Below are 18236 nucleotides of genomic sequence, written 5' to 3' on the forward strand. Positions count from 1 at the left end.
GTTTCTTTAACAGGGCAGCATATGGCATCTGTTTGAGCCCTTTGATCCTCTTGGTGAGGTACTTTTGGGGTCTTTCCAGTTGCTGCAGGTGTCTGGTAAGGTACATCCCAAAAGGGGCATTGTACTCAATTATAGGCCTGATGAGGGATGAGTAAAGAGGCACGATGACCTCCCCTCATCTAGATGTGAATCCCTTCATGATTAGGTGGGCTATATAAAATGTTTTTCTAACCACTTTGGCCACGTGGTTGTCAAATGAGAGATTGCTATCAACTTGGGTCCCCAGGCCCCTAATTACTTCTTCTGTACTTAATGGATTACCACCTATGTGGTAATTTGTGGGCACTTTGTTTTTGCCAAAGGGGATGACTATACACTTTTTGGCATTTAGCTTGAGGCCATGACTCTGGCACCAGTTGTCTGTTTCTATGAGGCCCTTTTGGAGGATGCTTGTGTCGGCTGGAGAGTCGATTATGGTACCCAGTTTGCAGTCATCTGCGAGCCTGGTCAGCCACAGTCCTTCCGTGTTGGCCTGTACCTCTGAGAAATATATACCGAACAAGAGATGTCCCAGGACTGAGCCTTGTGGGACGCCACTTGTAACTGGATTGGAGACTGACATGGCTCCAGCAATTCTAACCATGTGGGTTCTGTCCTTGAGCTAGTTTGCAACCCATCTAGTGACATAGGGGTTTATATTTAAGCTGGTGAGCTTATCTATAATGCCCGAGTGGGGTATTGTATCAAAGGCTTTTGCGAGGTCCAGGTAGGCTGTGGGACCACCTTCCCCTCATCAATGGCCTTGGTGACTGTTTCAAAGAAATCAACCAGGTTTAATAGGCAGGATCTGCCCTTAACAAAGCCAAACTGGGTAGGATCCAGTGTCTGTAGGTCCCCAATATCTTTATTTATGAGGTCCATGATGATCCTTTCCATAGCTTTGCAGAACAAGCTAGTCAGGCTTATGGGGAGATAGTTTCCAGGATCCATTGAGGCACCACTTTTGTGGAGCGGGACCACTGTTGCTGTACGTCACTCTTTGGGTACATATCCTGTAGTAAGGCTGAGATTGAACAGTAGTTTTATGTTTGGGTTTAGCTCTTCTTGGAGTTCATGTAGGATGCAGCCCGGGACACCGTCTGGTCCCATTGATGCTGTGTTTTTTGCTTTGGAGAGGGCAGCTCTTACCTGAGCATCTGAGATGTCAGGGCAGCAGCACTCTGCTGGGATAGATATTTGCCCTTTGGTGGGAGGGGGTGGAGAGGTTTGCTGAACCTGTCAGCTAGGATGTTGGCAATGTCTGTGGGTTCGGTGTATTTTTTGTCATTTTGGACTAATTCTGAGCATATCTGGGAATTCCCACCCAGGTTCCTAACATAACTAAAGAAAGCCTTTTGATTATCCTTAGTGTCCTGTGCAATTTTTCTCTCGAAGCTGGCCTTAGACGATTTTATGAGTGCCCATAGTTTTTGCTAATACTGATCAGAGATGCCTTACCCCTTTTGGGATTTTGCTCTATCATGTAGTAGCTTCCTCCTTCTATTGTATAGTTTGTTTATGGTTGGGGTCCACCAGACAGAACGCCTGCCTTTGGAGGATTGGGTCTTGGTTTTATTTGGGATTGCATGATCCATGCATTCCTGAAGGTGTTCATAGAATGCTTATAAAGGATTCTGTGGTCTGGGCCATATTTTCCACAGGCCCAGGGGCTTTGAAGGATTCCACCTCGGTTTTGAGGAGTGTGAAATTTGCTTTAGAGAAGTTTTTCACTGTGGTTTTCTGGGCAGGGGTGGGGTCGGGATGTGAATATCCAGTGAGATTAGTTTATGGTCTGATCTTACCAGTGAGGGATACACTTCTGGTCTGGAGCATAGAGCCCCCATGTTGGTGATGATCAGGTCCTGTATGTTTTCCCCTCTTGTGGGAGTGGTAACAAGTTGTTCCATAGCATTTGAGTTTATAAATTCTAGGAACCTTTGGGCTAGGGTGTTGGAGCTAGAGTAATGCTCCCAGTCTATGTTTGGGTAGTTGAAGTCGCCCAATATAATGGTGTTTGGAGAGACCTTCATATTTTCCAGTGTTCTCAGGAAGGCCGAGTGGGGTTGCTGGGTTTAGGAGGGTGGTCTGTAGTAGGCTATAAACTGGAAGGCAGTTTTACCCACTGTTAGTTGCACATGGATAGTCTCTGATGCTTTGTGCTGTGCCACCAACCTGGAGGTGTGGGTATCTTTGACGAATATTGATACTCCCCCTCCTTTTGTGGTTCGGTCCAAGTTTTGGGGCCAAAAAACATGGTATGAGGTATAACCTGGTGGGTGCTCTTGGGAGCCTTGAACCAGGTTTCTGTCACTGCACAGATATTGATGTTCTCCATGCTAAGGAGAGTTTCGAGTGCATGCATCTTGAGGTTTAGACTTCTGGCATTGAGTAGCATTACTCTTAGTTTCTTATCCCTTGTGATACCTATGGAGGTGGGTTTGTCTTTTGAGCCTTGCCTAAAAAAGGCACTATGGGGATAGCAAGAGCCTTTGCCAATATCCAAAAGCCCAGGGTGACAGGTGCAAGCCATCCCTAGCGAAGCATCGTGGCTTGTCGAGCATGTCATCCCAGGCTGACAGACATTAGATCCCCTTTGAATGACACCAATACTTAAGCCAATTGTTGAAATTGATTATCTTGTCTTCATATTGTGGCATGATTCTTGGTGAGGGAAAGATGCTACTCAAGGTCAGGGTCATACCGGCCTGGGCTACATGCTCAGAGAGCTTCTCTATGTCTCTTTTCATGTAGTCCAGGGAGGTACGTCTCAGGTCATTCACACCAGCATGGACAATGACTGAGTCATATTTGTACTTGCCTTGGAGTGACCTGAGTGCTTGTGTTATGTGGCGGATCCTAGCGCCCGACAGGCAGCTCACCGTGATCTTCTCCTTGTTCAGCCTGGTGAGTGGGATGTCAGTGTGCCTGACGATAGAGTCATCTATTACAAGTGTATCAGGTGTGTTGTTTAGCCTTAAGGGCTGTGACTGTTCGGCACACTGACTTTGTGAGCCATGTGTTGCACGTGTTTTGTTTTGGGGTTGCGGTTGCTTGGGTGTCTGCTTAGGCAGATTTTTGTTTAGAGCCTCCGAGTATGTTTTTGTGTGTTTATGTTTGGTTTGCTGTCGTGGTAGGACTATGTGAGACTGGAATTGTAGTGAGTGTGGATTCCTTCTCCTCCTGACTGGTTACGCCAATACTGAGTTGAGAGAGCTTAGCCTCCAGTTTGGCTATATGATTGCATCTCTCACATGTGTTGGAATTTGTTGGGAGGAGGAGAGGGTTGTCTGTGTAAATGAGGCCGTTGTAACATTGCCTCAAGATTCCCAGATTCACCAGCTGGACCAGAGAGGAGATTGACAACTGACCTTTGGACATGCTAGAATAGTATTGGGAATTCTTTTATAATTGAAAAAAGGGCCAATGGGGAACAAGGTACTCAAGGGGAGTTTGTGAGGGTGTAGTGCTTTTAATTTTTTAGTGCTGACTTAGTGAGCAAGTGCCAGGTAACTTAAATGCAATGTGTTACAGGTAACTTAAATACAAAAATGACAAACAGTAACTTTCTTTCAAGTGAAACAAGGAAATAAGTACAGTAAGCAATGCAGATATCACTAGGTATCCAGAGAAGCACTGAAAAGCCGCGTTTTAGGTGGAATTAGCATTTCAGGGAAATAACAAGCAAACAAACAACAAGCAAACAAACAAAGCTAGATTCAGCAGGCTTGGATGTAGTCTATGCTACAGCAAACAATGTGTACCAATTTCAGTAAGAAACAGTTCAAATATGCAGGCACTATAAGCCTTTAACCAGAAATTCCCAGCTCAGAAGGGCAGAGTCCAGCCTCTCCTCCCACAAGAGTGCAGACCACGAACCTTCTTAATGTAAAATAACTGGCCTGAAGCCCAAGTGCTTAAACCAGAACTAATACACTTTTAGAATAACAGACACTGAGCCCTCAATCAGCAGTTTCCAACTTAGAAGGATGTAAGCTACCTGTCCTGCCACCACAGTGCAGGCCACAAACCTTCCTAATGTAAAACAACTGGTCGGAAGCCCAAGTGCTTAATCCAAAAGACTTAGAATGATAGCTACACTTTAATCAAGTTACTACCAAGCAGTAATAAATACAATTGAATACTTTAAAGAATGCCTGGATTAGTGCTCAAGTTATACAAACAAAGCTAGATTCAGCAGGCCTGGATCTAGTCTATGCTACAGCAAACAAGGTGTACCAATTTCAGTAAGAAGCAGTTCAAATATGCAGGCACTATAAGCCTTTAACCAGAAATTCCCAGCTCAGAAGGGCAGAGTCCAGCCTCTCCTCCCACAAGAGTGCAGACCACAAACCCTCTTAATGTAAATTAACTGACCTGAAGCCCAAGTGCTTAAACCAGAATTAATACACTTTTAGAATAACAGACACTGAGCCCTCAATCAGCAGTTCCCAACTTAGAAGGATGTAAGCTACCTGTTCTGCCACTGCAGTGCAGACCACAAACCTTCTTAATGTAAAACAACTGGTCTGAAGCTCAAGTGCTTAAACTAAAAGGCTTAGAATGAGTTACACCAAGCAGTAATAAATACAATTGAGTACTTTTAAGATGACGCAAAAGCAAAATAAAGTAGGAAGAAACACAAATGCAGTAAAAGCAGATAACATTTTTTTTTTTTAAGTGGAAAGAGAGAAAGGAAAGAGAGAAAGGAGTAGCAGAAACTAAGCTGATTGGCCTTCTCAAATGTTCTCCCTGTACTTGGTAGAATGAGGTAATGACACTAGACTGGGAGGAGGGTCCCCGATCAAATTTACACTAGGGGCGGGCAACTGCAAAGCCACCAACTATAAAAGGTAGGGAGGGTGGGAAACAAACTGCAGAAATGTTTCTCACAGCTAAAAATCAGCAGTGAACCTTTAAATGAAAGTTTTAAACAGCTAAAGGAGCCCCTAGAAAAAAAGAGTTTAACTGCAACAAGTTATCAGAAACAAACAACCCAACAGATGCTTAGTAAAAGTGAACAATGTCCAGTTAATACCTCACACACAGTGAAACTAGCTAGAAAAATACACAGTACACAAAGTGCTATAAATAAAGAAATAAAGAACAAAATAAACAAAAAACAGGATACTTAATGTTATATATTATAGCTCCGAGTTTCCTCAGTGTCTTTCCTTCGAACAGCTCAGTGTGAAATGGCAGAACACTCACAACTGAACTTCTTAGGTAACAGAAAGTTGAATCCTGAGACAGCTTTTAAGAAAGAAATCTCAAAAGAACTAATGATGTGCTTAGTCTAAGCTGTAGTCCAGGTGACCTCAGTCAGCCAATGACCTCAAACAATTCTCTCTCACTGAAATGCCTGATGGCTTTGGCTAAACCAAGATGTCCCTGAATATGTGCTCAGACACACAGCCTCCACAAACACTAGGCCCAAATACAAGCCTGAATATGGAAATGCTACAAATATCCCCACTACTTAGAACAAACTGCAGAAATGTTTCTCACAGCTGAAAAGCAGCAGTGAGCCTTTAAATGAAAGTTTTAAACAGCTAAAGGAGCCTCTAGAAAAAGAGTTTACAGTTCTTTCCATGTCACACATAAATGTATACTTCTATTGCTGACGTAGTTAGACATAACTTTCTGTATTGTTCTACAGAAAATGTTACTAGACTAATTGCTGACTAGTAGAGAATAACTGTTGATTTACAAAACATTTGAGAAAAACAGCCTGGCCTTGGGGTTTATTTTAGCCCACCACAAACTTTCAATTCTTCAATTGTGCAGTTCTAATATATGTGTTACATTTTGCCTAGATTCAAGGTACATTTCTAGCTTAGGTACAAATAATGCTGACTATGGTTTATACTTTCAAGCATCCATTGTGTTCTTTATCAAAGCTTCTAGCAGCTGTGTACTTTCTCATGGCATAAGCAGAAAATCAATAACTCTTTGTTAAGTCTCATGACACTAGTAGAAATGAAATACTTATTATTATTTTCATGACCTTAGCAGAAATCAAATGCTTCTTGTTAAGTTTCTAATAGCTGTGCAGATTCATGCAGTGTGAACAGAATAAATGTATTAACCCTTTTAAACCTCGAATGCACTAAGCATGCATATTACTAATACATATTTTTCTAACATTTCCCCCTTTTAATACTTTTATTCTACTTTCAAAATAAGCATAAACAGTTTTTTTTTCTTCCCCTAACCTCTTCCCACTCAGGATTTGCAGTTAAGAGAGTCATTCAGTTTAAACTTATGAAAGCATTTTCAATTTTTCAACAATTCTTCAAGTTCAGCACCTTGGTATAAGGTTTCTGAAACTGACATGTCTATAAAGTTTTTAATCAGTCTTGTCATGCAGGGGATGCAGCAGCACACACATACCACCAGCAGGATCATTCCTACACATACAGCAATCAGGATGTTCATTAGGATACTGCCCCACCCTCAAACAATCTCTGGAAAAAGTCCGTCAATGGATTTGGTCCTGGCTTGGTCATAGCCGACATCTGCTGAATTACCTCATGGTGATTGTCTATCTTGTGTTTGTGGTCAGGAATATACAAACAGCACTCCTTCATAGGTTCATAGGTTCATACTAGGCTATCTGCCCTAGGGCATTTATAAGCCTAGCCAGAGTGTGTTTGGCTTTTGCCACCCATTTTAAATTAATTTTGCTATGCCCTTTTTCGAGGTTAGTATACTGTGCCTCTGTCTAACAGTAACACAGAAGTGATACCCGGGGTAAACCTACGATCTCCCATCCACTCATCAAGATTCCTCTTGAAGAGAGTCAGTGAGGGACTCTGCCTAACCTGGACTGGGATTTTATTCCAGAGTGAAGAGAGCCTCTGGGTTATGAATCTGTTCCTCCAGCATGTCCTATTTATTTCAGTGCTGAGGTTCAAGTCTCTCGAGCACGTAGCTTGATGGAATTTGGATTTTCTGAGGTGCAGCATGTCCATTAATTCCAGGTTGGACATGGCTTTATACGTCAGGCACAGATCGCCTCTGAGCAGGTGGTATGCCACTGAGTAGAGCTGGAGTTTCTTTAACAGGGCAGCATATGGCATCTGTTTGAGCCCTTTGATCCTCTTGGTGAGGTACTTTTGGGGTCTTTCCAGTTGCTGCAGGTGTCTGGTAAGGTACATCCCAAAAGGGTCATTGTACTCAATTATAGGCCTGATGAGGGATGAGTAAAGAGGCACGATGACCTCCCCTCATCTAGATGTGAATCCCTTCATGATTAGGTGGGCTATATAAAATGTTTTTCTAACCACTTTGGCCACGTGGTTGTCAAATGAGAGATTGCTATCAACTTGGGTCCCCAGGCCCTAATGACTTCTTCTGTATTTAATGGATTACCACCTATGTGGTAATTTGTGGGCACTTTGTTTTTGCCAAAGGGATGACTATACACTTTTGGCATTTAGCTTGAGGCCATGACTCTGGCACCAGTTGTCTGTTTCTATGAGGCCCTTTTGGAGGATGCTTGTGTCGGCTGGAGAGTCGATTATGGTGCCCAGTTTGCAGTCATCTGCGAACCTGGTCAGCCACAGTCCTTCCGTGTTGGCCTGTACCTCTGAGAAATATATACCGAACAAGAGATGTCCCAGGACTGAGCCTTGTGGGACGCCACTTGTAACTGGATTGGAGACTGACATGGCTCCAGCAATTCTAACCATGTGGGTTCTGTCCTTGAGCCAGTTTGCAACCCATCTAGTGACATAGGGGTTTATATTTAAGCTGGTGAGCTTATCTATAATGCCAGTGGGGTATTGTATCAAAGGCTTTGCGAGGTCCAGGTAGGCTGTGGGACCACCTTCCCCTCATCAATGGCCTTGGTGACTGTTTCAAAGAAATCAACCAGGTTTAATAGGCAGGATCTGCCCTTAACAAAGCCAAACTGGGTAGGATCCAGTGTCTGTAGGTCCCCAATATCTTTATTTATGAGGTCCATGATGATCCTTTCCATAGCTTTGCAGAACAAGCTAGTCAGGCTTATGGGGAGATAGTTTCCAGGATCCATTGAGGCACCACTTTTGTGGAGCGGGACCACTGTTGCTGTACGTCACTCTTTGGGTACATATCCTGTAGTAAGGCTGAGATTGAACAGTAGTTTTATGTTTGGGTTTAGCTCTTCTTGGAGTTCATGTAGGATGCAGCCCGGGACACCGTCTGGTCCCATTGATGCTGTGTTTTTTGCTTTGGAGAGGGCAGCTCTTACCTGAGCATCTGAGATGTCAGGGCAGCAGCACTCTGCTGGGATAGATATTTGCCCTTTTGGTGGGGAGGGGGGGTGGAGAGGTTTGCGCTGAACCTGTCAGCTAGGATGTTGGCAATGTCTGTGGGTTCGGTGTATTTTTTGTCATTTTGGACTAATTCTGAGCATATCTGGGAATTCCCACCCAGGTTCCTAACATAACTAAAGAAAGCCTTTTGATTATCCTTAGTGTCCTGTGCAATTTTTCTCTCGAAGCTGGCCTTAGACAATTTTATGAGTGCCCATAGTTTTTTGCTAATACTGATCAGAGATGCCTTCCCTTTTTGGGATTTTGCTCTATCATGTAGTAGCTTCCTCCTTCTATTGTATAGTTTGTTTATGCCTGCGGTCCACCAGACAGCGTCTCTGCGTTCGCAGGATTGGGTCTTGGTTTCATCTGGCATTCCATGGTGCATGCATTCCTGAAGGTGTTCATAGAATGCTTATAACGGATTCTGCGGTCTGGGCCGTATTTTCCACAGGCCCAGGGGCTTTGAAGGATTCCACCTCGGTTTTGAGGAGTGTGAAATTTGCTTTAGAGAAGTTTTTCACTGTGGTTTTCTGGGCAGGGGGTGGGGTCGGGATGTGAATATCCAGTGAGATTAGTTTATGGTCTGATCTTACCAGTGAGGGATACACTTCTGGTCTGGAGCATAGAGCCCCCATGTTGGTGATGATCAGGTCCTGTATGTTTTCCCCTCTTGTGGGAGTGGTAACAAGTTGTTCCATAGCATTTGAGTTTATAAATTCTAGGAACCTTTGGGCTAGGGTGTTGGAGCTAGAGTAATGCTCCCAGTCTATGTTTGGGTAGTTGAAGTCACCCAATATAATGGTGTTTGGAGAGACCTTCATATTTTCCAGTGTTCTCAGGAAGGCCGAGTGGGGTTCCTGGGTTTAGGAGGGTGGTCTGTAGTAGGCTATAAACCGGAAGGCAGTTTTACCCACTGTTAGTTGCACATGGATAGTCACTGATGCTTTGTGCTGTGCCACCAACATGGAGGTGTGGGTATCTTTGATGAATATTGATACTCCCCCTCCTTTTGTGGTTCGGTCCAAGTTTTGGGGCCAAAAAACATGGTATGAGGTATAACCTGGTGGGTGCTCTTGGGAGCCTTGAACCAGGTTTCTGTCACTGCACAGATATTGATGTTCTCCATGCTAAGGAGAGTTTTGAGTGCATGCATCTTGAGGTTTAGACTTCTGGCATTGAGTAGCATTACTCTTAGTTTCTTATCCCTTGTGATACCTATGGAGGTGGGTTTGTCTTTTGAGCCTTGCCTAAAAAAGGCACTATGGGGATAGCAAGAGCCTTTGCCAATATCCAAAAGCCCAGGGTGACAGGTGCAAGCTGTCCCTAGCGAAGCATCGTGGCTTGTCGAGCATGTCATCCCAGGCTGACAGACATTAGATCCCCTTTGAATGACACCAATACTTAAGCCAATTGTTGAAATTGACTATCTTGTCTTCATATTGTGGCATGATTCTTGGTGAGGGAAAGATGCTACTCAAGGTCAGGGTCATACCGGCCTGGGCTACATGCTCAGAGAGCTTCTCTATGTCTCTTTTCATGTAGTCCAGGGAGGTACGTCTCAGGTCATTCACACCAGCATGGACAATGACTGAGTCATATTTGTACTTGCCTTGGAGTGACCTGAGTGCTTGTGTTATGTGGCGGATCCTAGCGCCCGACAGGCAGCTCACCGTGATCTTCTCCTTGTTCAGCCTGGTGAGTGGGATGTCAGTGTGCCTGACGATAGAGTCATCTATTACAAGTGTATCAGGTGTGTTGTTTAGCCTTAAGGGCTGTGACTGTTCGGCACACTGACTTTGTGAGCTATGTGTTGCACGTGTTTTGTTTTGGGGTTGCGGTTGCTTGGGTGTCTGCTTAGGCAGATTTTTGTTTAGAGCCTCTGAGTATGTCTTTGTGTGTTTATTTGTTTGGTTTGCTGTCGTGGTAGGTCTATGTGAGACTGGAATTGTAGTGAGTGTGGATTCCTTCTCCTCCTGACTGGTTACGCCAGTACTGAGTTGAGAGAGCTTAGCCTCCAGTTTGGCTATATGATTGCATCTCCAAATGTGTTGGAATTTGTTGGGAGGAGGAAAGGGTTGTCTGTGTACATGAGGCCGTTGTAACATTGCCTCAAGATTCCCAGATTCACCAGCTGGACCAGAGAGGAGATTGACAACTGACCTTTGGACATGCTAGAATAGTATTGGGAATTCTTTTATAATTGAAAAAAAGGCCAATGGGGAACAAGGTACTCAAGGGGAGTTTGTGAGGGTGTAGTGCTTTTAATTTTTTAGTGCTGACTTAGTGAGCAAGTGCCAGGTAACTTAAATGCAATGTGTTACAGGTAACTTAAATACAAAAACAACAAACAGTAACTTTCTTTCAAGTGAAACAAGGAAATAAGTACAGTAAGCAATGCAGATATCACTAGGTATCCACAGAAGCACGGAAAAGCCGCATTTTAGGTGGAATTAGCATTTCAGGGAAATAACAAGCAAACAAACAACAAGCAAACAAACAAAGCTAGATTCAGCAGGCTTGGATGTAGTCTGTGCTACAGCAAACAATGTGTACCAATTTCAGTAAGAAACAGTTCAAATATGCAGGCACTATAAGCCTTTAACCAGAAATTTCCAGCTCAGAAGGGCAGAGTCCAGCCTCTCCTCCCACAAGAGTGCAGACCACGAACCTTCTTAATGTAAAATAACTGGCCTGAAGCCCAAGTGCTTAAACCAGAACTAATACACTTTTAGAATAACAGACACTGAGCCCTCAATCAGCAGTTCCCAACTTAGAAGGATGTAAGCTACCTGTCCTGCCACCACAGTGCAGGCCACAAACCTTCCTAATGTAAAACAACTGGTCGGAAGCCCAAGTGCTTAATTCAAAAGACTTAGAATGATAGCTACACTTTAATCAAGTTATTACCAAGCAGTAATAAGTACAATTGAATACTTTTAAAGAATGCCTGGATTAGTGCTCAAGTTATACAAACAAAGCTAGATTCAGCAGGCCTGGATCTACTCTATGCTACAGCAAACAAGGTGTACCAATTTCAGTAAGAAGCAGTTCAAATATGCAGGCCCTATAAGCCTTTAACCAGAAATTCCCAGCTCAGAAAGGCAGAGTCCAGCCTCTCCTCCCACAAGAGTGCAGACCACGAACCCTCTTAATGTAAAATAACTGGCCTGAAGCCCAAGTGCTTAAACCAGAACTAATACACTTTTAGAATAACAGACACTGAGCCCTCAATCAGCAGTTCCCAACTTAGAAGGATGTAAGCTACCTGTCCTGCCACCACAGTGCAGGCCACAAACCTTCCTAATGTAAATCAACTGGTCTGAAGCCCAAGTGCTTAATCCAAAAGACTTAGAATGACAGCTATACTTTAATCAAATTACTACCAAGCAGTAATAAATACAATTGAATACTTTAAAGAATGCCTGGATTAGTGCTCAAGTTATACAAACAAAGCTAGATTCAGCAGGCCTGATCTAGTCTATGCTACAGCAAACAAGGTGTACCAATTTCAGTAAGAAGCAGTTCAAATATGCAGGCACTATAAGCCTTTAACCAGAAATTCCCAGCTCAGAAGGGCAGAGTCCAGCCTCTCCTCCCACAAGAGTGCAGACCACAAACCCTCTTAATGTAAATTAACTGACCTGAAGCCCAAGTGCTTAAACCAGAATTAATACACTTTTAGAATAACAGACACTGAGCCCTCAATCAGCAGTTCCCAACTTAGAAGGATGTAAGCTACCTGTTCTGCCACTGCAGTGCAGACCACAAACCTTCTTAATGTAAAACAACTGGTCTGAAGCCCAAGTGCTTAAACTAAAAGGCTTAGAATGAGTTACACCAAGCAGTAATAAATACAATTGAGTACTTTTAAGATGACGCAAAAGCAAAATAAAGTAGGAAGAAACACAAATGCAGTAAAAGCAGATAACATTTTTTTTTTAAGTGGAAAGAGAGAAAGGAAAGAGAGAAAGGAGTAGCAGAAACTAAGCTGATTGGCCTTCTCAAATGTTCTCCCTGTACTGGGTAGAATGAGGTAATGACACTAGACTGGGAGGAGGGTCCCAGATCAAATTTACACTAGGGGCGGGCAACTGCAAAGCCACCAACTATAAAAGGTAGGGAGGGTGGGAAACAAACTGCAGAAATGTTTCTCACAGCTAAAAAGCAGCAGTGAACCTTTAAATGAAAGTTTTAAACAGCTAAAGAAGCCTCTAGAAAAAAAGAGTTTAACTGCAACAAGTTATCAGAAACAAACAACCCAACAGATGCTTAGTAAAAGTGAACAATTTCCAGTTAATACCTCACACACAGTGAAACTAGCTAGAAAAATACACAGTACACAAAGTGCTATAAATAAAGAAATAAAGAACTTCTTCTTCTTCTTTCGGTTTTTTCCCGGTTAGGGGTCGCCACAGCGGATCACCTTGTCCACACATTGAATGGCAGTGGAGTTTTACGGTGTCGAGTTGCCAGCCCGGCGCCCAACCTTCCACAGAAGGCACACTCACACGCACACCTAGGGCCAATTTAGAGTGTCCAATCCACCTGCAGCATGTCTTTGGGATGTGGGAGGAAACCGGAGCACCCGGAGGAAACCCACGCGACCACAGGGAGGACATGCAGACTCCGCACAGAAGGCACCCCAGCCGAGGAATGAACCGGAGAACCTCTTGCTGTGAGGCAGCAATGCTAACCACTGCACCACCGTGGCTGCCCAAATAAAGAAATAAAGAACAAAATAAACAAAAAACAGGATACTTAATGTTATATATTATAGCTCCGAGTTTCCTCAGTGTCTTTCCTTCGAACAGCTCAGTGTGAAATGGCAGAACACTCACAACTGAACTTCTTAGGTAACAGAAAGTTGAATCCTGAGACAGCTTTTAAGAAAGAAATCTCAAAAGAACCAATGATGTGCTTAGTCTAAGCTGTAGTCCAGGTGACCTCAGTCAGCCAATGACCTCAAACAATTCTCTCTCACTGAAATGCCTGATGGCTTTGGCTAAACCAAGATGTCCCTGAATATGTGCTCAGACACACAGCCTCCACAAACACTAGGCCCAAATACAAGCCTGAATATGGAAATGCTACAAATATCCCCACTACTTAGAACAAACTGCAGAAATGTTTCTCACAGCTGAAAAGCAGCAGTGAGCCTCTAAATGAAAGTTTTAAACAGCTAAAGGAGCCTCTAGAAAAGAGTTTAACTGCAACAAGTTATCAGAAACAAACAACCCAACAGATGCTTAATAAAAGTGGACAATTTCCAGTTAATACCTCACACACAGTGAAACTAGCTAGAAAAATACACAGTACACAAAGTGCTATAAATAACAAAGAAATAAAGAACAAAATAAACAAAAAGCAGGATACTTAATGTTATATATTATAGCTCCAAGTTTCTTCAGTGTCTTTCCTTCGAACAGCTCAGTGTGAAATCCTGGATTAAAGCCAAGTACCTCCTCTTGCCACTAGGGTGAAGTCAAGAGCCATGCAGTTTTGAAGCACTACAGTTCTCATGGCAGTCAGTTCATCAGTCACCAATTCTAGAGCGGAAAAGGTTGCATTGCTCATTATTTCGAGAAGTTTAGACAGTTTTCTCAGTTCCCAGATTGATTTTGTTGCTCCATATGCTGGCAGTACACCTGCCCACAAGATGATGGTATCACCCAAGTCCATATGTGACAGTCCATTTTTCCCTAGGCCCACAGCATGATGGTTTTTCCAGCCCACATTGATTTGCCCCACTGGGTTGACAGGCTTCTTGATTTCTCGTCGAACATTCTGAATTTTCCCCTGAGGTAAAACTGCTGTGTGTCGTATGGCCGGAACCAGGTACCCCAAATAACAACTGCCGGACCAATTCTCAGGTAACCACTTATATGCTTTCCTACCACATACAAAGTAGCAATCTTCTACTTTGCTAGTAACTTTACTATGTCCTGGCTCTGGATGAAACATTTTTTTGTCAACTATAATCAGTTGTTTATAGAGGTCAGCATTATGTTTTACTTCATCAGTTGTCCTATGCATCAGTTCAAAAAATGAATAATAGCTTGTGTTGCAATAGGAACCTGTGTTGTCAGTTTTATTGTAGCAGCTATAGGGAACAGTCACATTGCAATTGCTCCAACCCACCTGAACTGTATCATTTTTGTAAAAACACACAGTCCCCTTCTGTAGAACAGACAAGTGCAATGCTACTTTATCTTGTGATGTGACATATGATGTATCATAGACTAAGTTTTTCCAGGTCTTGTTGGCTCCTAGGGGGACTGAAGTTAACAATAACCCCGTATGCTGTTGGCAAAGCTGTACAAATCCAGCAATTCGAAACATTGAAGGTCTCAGCATACACATATTTGATTGCCTGGTAAGTGTTGAAGTTTGGGTGCCACTCTACGTGCAACTCTCCACGCTTATTCAGTTCAGTTTGTGTGGCTGGGAAAAGGAATGGCCACAACAAAAAGATTATTGTCACTAGTACAGTCAACAGGATGATTAGGCAATACATCTGAGGAAACGGTTGTTCTGCATTCCTGTTTTCTCTGACTCTTCCGAGTAGGTGTATTTGGATTTTTCTGGATTCATCATTTTTGCTTTTGACATGTGATCTTACTCTCTGCCTTAATAGGACCTTCAGCACCAATGGTTTCTTCACTGGGGTTGAGACGGATCAGTCCTATTGATCTGACCCCCCTTTGTAGCCAGACTTTGTGCTGAGGGCCCCGATGGAGAGGTAAGATTTTTGTCCAGTTCAAAGTTCTTAACTAGTTTGCAGTGCATCAGGTGGATCCACGAAGCTTGCTCTGCTATCTTGACTGCAGTGGGTGTCGAAAGAAGCACCTGGAATGGACCTTCCCACCTTGGTGATGACCAATTCTTCTTTATAACTTTTATCCACACCCAGTCTCCGGGTGTCACTGCCACTTTTGATGTCTCGGCTTGTTTTCTATCTGAAACAGAATTTGACTGCAACAGATGTTTAGAATTCATTAACTTCCTTATATATTCAGCTAGTGTAAAATCAGCTTCCTGGTCTGAGGACATGAAAAGTTTCCACTGGGGTGTATAATAAGCCCTTCCAAATAGTTTTTCAAAAGGAGTCAATCCTTTTGCAGTCGGAACAGTTCTCATGCTCAACAGCGCCAGGGGCAAACAATACAGCCAGTTCTTTCCTGTCTCAGCTATGAACTTTCTCAATTTGTTTTTTAATATACCATTATACCTTTCAACTAGCCCTGCAGATTGCGGATGGTATGCACAATGATTTTTTTAAAGAAATACCAAAATGCTTACTTAACTGCTGTATGGTTTGGTTTAGAAAGTGTGTACCATTGTCACTGTAGATCCTTTCCCGAATGCCGAATCTAGGGATGATTTCTTTGACAAGTACTTTTGCCACCGTGGCTGCATCTGGATTTTTGGTTGGAAAGGCTTCCACCCATCTGGAAAACATATCTACAATGACAAGACAATACTTCTTATTTTCACATTTGTTCAATTCTATGAAATCCATACAGATAGTGTGAAACGGATATGGTGGTGTAGGGAAACTCCCTTGCTTGGGCTTTAACGTCCCTTGTGCATGATGTTTGTTGCAAATCTGACACGTCAAACAAAATTTTTTAGAGTAGTTTGTAAATCCGTACGTTGTGAACACCTGGTTCACCAGCTGTACCATCCCCCCTGTTGAGACATGGCACTGCCCATGGCTCAACAAAGCTGCATATCTAAACAAAGTAGATGGGAGTATCGGTTTCCCTTCTTTAGAGATGTACAGCCCCTTTTCGAGAATTGCTCCTCGTTTTACCCATCTTTGTTTTTCAGCTTGCATTGTGTCTGCATTGTTTTTAACATTTCTAAGTCTAAAATCTCAGAGGGTTGTAGTTCCTCATTTAAAAGAAATACTTCTGTAGCTGCTTGTTTTGCAGCTGTATCAGCTCTCGCATTACCTTTTGAAGTCCTGTCTTGTTGCTTGGTGTGAGCTGTGCATTTACAAATGGCTACTTTCTGAGGTAATTGAATAGATTCTAAAAGATCTAAAATAAACTGTGAATGATTTATAGGTTTGCCAGTAGATGTTATCATTCCTCGGTTTTTCCACTGTTGCGCAAAAACATGTACAGTAGAAAAAGCGTACTGTCTGTCAGTAAAAATGTTTACACATTTACCCTTTGCTAAGATACATGCCCGTGTCAGGGCAATCAATTCTGCCGCCTGTGCAGATAAGTTGTGTGGTAAAGGTTTTGCTTCTATAATCTCAGTGTCAGAAACTACTGCATATCCTACTAGGTTCTGTCCTGCAGGACCCCTTTTGCACGAACCATCCACGTAGTATGTCACCTCGGCATCATCCAAGGGGACATCCATGAGATCTTTTCTAGGTAGTGTCTTTTGCTCAATTACCTGCAGGCAGCGGTGCAGTGTGCCGTCTGCAGGGGTCGGGAGCAGAGTAGAAGGGTTCAAAGTCATGCATCGCTCAATTGTCATGTGAGGTTGGCTCAACAATATAGTCATACAGGAAAGATACCTAGCAGGGCAAAGACATGCCACTTTTTCGTGTAGTAAAATAATTGTGACTGCATGAGGCACTCTCAAAGTGAGAGCATGGAATAAGACTACTGAGGCTGAAGCCTGTACTGCCATTGCAGCTGCAACTACTGCTTGTACACAGTGAGCTAAGGACCGTGCCACTGGGTCTAGTTGTGATGAATAGTAAGCAATGGGGCGTTGCTTATCCCCATGCTGCTGTGTTAATACTGATGTCATATAACCCTGCTTACAATCTACAGTTTGGAAAAAACGTTTATGGTAGTTTGGTAATCCCAGAACTAATGAGGACGCTATTAACTGTTTCAGTTTGCAGAAAGCAGATTCTGCCTCTGGTGTCCATTGTAACAAATCCTGTGCTGCCATAGGCTTCTTATATATAAGGTCAGTTAGCAGTGCAGATTCCAAAGCATTGTTTGGAATCCAGCTCTGGCAAAAATTAGTTGTAACCAGGAAGGACATCATTTCCTTCTTGGTAGTGGGTTTTGGTGCTTGCAAAATTGCTACTTTTCTGTCTTCATCTAATGTTCTACCTTCCTTGGATATTACATATCCCAGGTATTTGACTTGTTTTTTCCAAAGCTGCAGTTTATTTTTATTTACCTTATGTCCTTCAGCGGCTAAAAATCGTAATAGTGCTATGGTATCTTCTCTACAATCTTGCTGGGTGGGGGCCACCAGCAAGATGTCATCAACATAAAGTAAAATCTGACTGCCTCTTGGTGGGGTGAATCCCGCCAAGTTGCTTGCCATTTCTTGTGAGAATATTGTTGGACTTTCACAATATCCCTGTGGTAGTCACGTATATGTATACCTTTTCCCCTGAAATGTAAATGCAAACCAATACTGGCTGTCAGGGTGTATCAGTATCGAAAACAACGCATTGCTGATGTCTACCACAGAAAAATACTTCTGTTGAGGTTTTAAATCATTCAACAGGGTGTGTGGATCTGGCACCGTAGGTGCCCTTGGTATTACTGCATCATTTACAGCTTGTAAATCTTGGCCCATACGCCATTCTCCATTTGCTTTTTTAACTGGAAATAAGGGTGTGTTACATGGTGAATCGGAAGATTCTACTAGTATCCCTCCTTTAAGTAAGGCTGCTATAATAGGCTTTATCCCTGCCTCTGCATCTTTTCTTAAGGGATACTGTCTTTTCTGTGGTCTGAATGCTGACTTTGGCATGATAGTTACTGGTCCCACTGTATGAATAAGTCCTACATCTGATTTTCCTGTTGACCAGAGAGTTTCTGGTATATTTTGTAAGGCATTCTCTTCCTCCTTTAATAGGAGTGCTAATCAGCTGTCCTTGCTAGACTGCAAGTGCATGGCTGGGTGGGT

Source organism: Protopterus annectens, chromosome 8.part0, assembly GCF_019279795.1.
Source record: "Protopterus annectens isolate FY-2018-M chromosome 8.part0, PAN1.0, whole genome shotgun sequence".
NCBI lineage: Eukaryota > Metazoa > Chordata > Ceratodontiformes > Protopteridae > Protopterus > Protopterus annectens.